General features: G+C 48.1%; 1 pseudogene; it reads left to right on the top strand.

The window, feature by feature from the left end:
- Positions 1-2,290: 2,290 nt before the first annotated feature.
- LOC122800538 lies at positions 2,291-2,444 on the top strand (annotated as a pseudogene).
- Positions 2,445-3,354: the final 910 nt, after the last annotated feature.

Below are 3,354 nucleotides of genomic sequence, written 5' to 3'. Positions count from 1 at the left end.
TGTTTCTCATGACCCTGTTTGAGACATTGTTTTACTTATCATTTGCCTTGGACATATATGTTTTATTTATCATTTGCCTTGGACATATAATTTTTTTTTGGCTGTCTTTGCTTATCCTTTACTAACATTCATTCAGTATCAAGTGGTTACACTTTTATTTATCTGCCATTGGTACAGCTTTATGTTATCAAAATCATCATGTCATGTATATTTAATTAGTTTTTGGGAGCGGGAATATACCAAATCTTTCATTGGTTGGAGATGTATATAAATATTCATGCATTTTTGGTTTTGTATTTTGATTGTTTATCACTGATGAAGGCTAATTTTTAGCCGAAACCGGTCTGATTAATAAAGTCATGTATTTTCATTAGCCGTTATTGTCGCTCTGTTTATCATTCTGACTCACACTATTGCTGGCCTCCTGTTGTTTTTCTGATACTTCCTGGCCATGCAGAACCTACGTGCACAGCACTGTGTTTGGATCCTTTGATCACTCCACCATTATTTGGATAACTGTGGCAATTCTAGAGCTAATATATGCTGACAAGTGCTGAACTCCAGGGATGCGTGCATTTATCCAACCAACACCAAGCCAGGTCTCAGCCTGACAGCTTTGGTGACTGTAGATAAACTCAGACCGGTTGCATGCCTTCATGGTGGTAACTCAACATTTGAATGTCTGCCCTATCAACTTTTTATGGTACTATCTGTGCCTACCATGGTGACTATGGATAATGGGGAATCAGGGTTTGATTCTGGAGAGTGAGCCTGAGAAACATCTATCACATCCAAGGAAGGCAGCAGGCTTGCAAATTACCCACTCCCACCCCAAGAGGATGGCTGTGGAGGGGGTGCCAGACCCAGTGGTACAGTCTGCAGCATGCTTCGGAGGTGATGGACTACCTGCTGAGATTGGATGAGGATGCCATCCTGGCAGGGGATGCTATGACCTCCCTTCTGGCCATGCAGTGCCACCGGGAGGTAATGATAAAAAATAACAATACAGGACTCTTTGAGACCCTGTAACTGGAATGAGCAGACTTTAAATCTTTTAATGAGAATCTATTGGAGGGCAAGTCTGGTGCCAGCGGCCATGGTAATTCCAGCTGCAATAGCGTATATTAAAGTTGCTGCAGTTAAAAAGCTTGTAGTTGGATCTTGGGATCGGGCTGGCAGTCTGCCGTGAAGTGAGCTACCACCTGGCCCAGATCCTGCCTCTAGGCACTCCCTCGATGTTCATAACTGAATGTCCCAGAGGTCCAAAGCATTTACTTTGAAAAAAATTAAAGTGTTCATAGCAGGCCGGTCACCTGAATATTTCAGCTAGAAATAATGGAATAAAACTAGTTCTATTTTGTTGGTTTTTGGAACTGGGGCCATGATTAAGAGGTACAGCTGGGGGCATTCATACTGTGCCTCTAAAGGTGAAATTGTTGGACCATTGCAAGACAAATGAAAGCACATATTTTCATTGATTAACAACGAAAGCTGGAGGATTGAAGATGATCAGATACCATCATAGTTCTGACCATAAATAATGACAACTAGTGATCCAGTGGTGTTATTCCCATAACCCACCAGGGAGCTTCTGGGAAACCCAAGTCTTTGGGTTCTGGAGGGAGTATGGTTGCAAAGCTGAAACTTAAAGGACTTGACAGAAGAGCACCACCAGGGGTGGAGCTTGTGGCTTAATTTGGCTCAACATGGGAAACCTCACTCGGCCCAAAAAGGGTTGACAGATTGATAGCTCATTCTTGATTCTGTGGGTGGGGAATAGAAAGGTGGGGTAGCGTCTATCCCTCTCACTTCCCAGTGGCAGCAGGAGGGGGTCCCGTCTGGGCAGCAAGATGTGCCAGTGCTCCTCCACTGCCCCAAGAGGATGGCTGTGGAGGGGGTGCCAGACCCATTGGTACAGTCTGCAGCATGCCTCGGAGGTGATGGACTACCTGCTGAGACTGGAAGAGGATGCCATCCTGGCAGGGGATGCTATGACCTCCCTTCTGGCCATACAGTGCCACCTTGGGAGTGTACACCTGGGTCCTCTCTCCTCGACAGTGGTAGCAGGGAGAAGGGCATCCTGTTCCCTGCAGAGTGTCAGCTCAAAGACTCATAAAGTCAGTGGTTTGGATGCCCACCAGCCAGCATGGGACTCCCTGCCTTCCCAGGTGTGAGACCAGTAACCCTGGTCTGCACACCCGTGACAATACCAGTGAACCCTCGCCTGCTTGTCTTCAGGTCCAAATGCTTCTGAGCAGCGGTGCCTGAGACAACCAAGCAAGAACTGTACAACTCTGAGCAATGGATCACTTGACTTGTGCATCAATGAAGAATGCAGCTAGATGTGAGAACTAATGTGAATTGCAGGACACAATGATCATAGACACATTCAATGCACTTTGTGGCCCAAGGTTATTTCCAGAGCTATGCCTGTTTGAGGGCCATCATGTCTTCCATCCTAGCATGAGTTCCCACCCCAGCAAGGGCACAGCCATGGAGACGAGGGAGCCCATCATGGGCCCCTTGTCCCCCCAGGGTGAGATGTGGATAGAGGAGAGGAATTTCTGACACCCAGAGCAGAGGATCCCATCCGCTCCACAGACAGGAGGGTGGGGGCATGCATCCAGACTGCCCTGGAGGCTGTTGGTGATATTGCCACTTAGCTACCCTCCTGGGGGTGGAGCCAGATGTCTGCCAGCCTGGTTCCTGCACACTAGGTGCATGGGGCAGGGGAGAGGTGGCCCATCCATCCATCCATCCATCCATTCCCGTAACCTCTGCTACCCTCCTACCCCCCACAACCACACTAAGAACATGACCTCAGATCTGATGTGGTGACCCGCTGAATTTGAGAATATTACTATGCGGATGAAAATAAACTAACCAGGATTCCCTCAGTAATGGTGAGTGAAGAGGGAAGAGCCCAGAGCTGAATCCCTGCCTCAGCGAGAGGCACAGGGAAATGTGGAATATGGAAGTCCATCTCCCTGTGCCCCCCAGAGGGACCAAGTCCTTGTGATTGAGGCTCCGCCTGTGGAGGGTGTGAGGCTGATGGCTGCCACTGGTGCATTGGTATCAGGTCTTCCCAGAGTCAGATTGTTTGTGAATGCAGCCTAAAGCAGGTTTTAAACTTCATCTAAGGCTAAACACTGGGATGAGACCAATAATGGACCAGTACTGTAAGGGAAAATTGAAAAGAACTTTGAAGAGAGAGTTCAAGAAGGTGTGAAACTATTCAGGGGTAAATTGATGGGGTTCACACAGTCCCCCCAGGGGATTCAACTCAGCAGCAACATCTGCTTCCCAGGTGAGGAAGATTCCCCCTCCCCCTCCGGCGGGAAGAGGGACCACCCC

The sequence above is a fragment of the Protopterus annectens genome, chromosome 4.part0 (genome assembly GCF_019279795.1).
Source record: "Protopterus annectens isolate FY-2018-M chromosome 4.part0, PAN1.0, whole genome shotgun sequence".
NCBI lineage: Eukaryota > Metazoa > Chordata > Ceratodontiformes > Protopteridae > Protopterus > Protopterus annectens.
The sequence above is the reverse complement of the archived record's forward strand: the minus strand, read 5'-3'. Positions and strand labels throughout refer to the sequence as shown.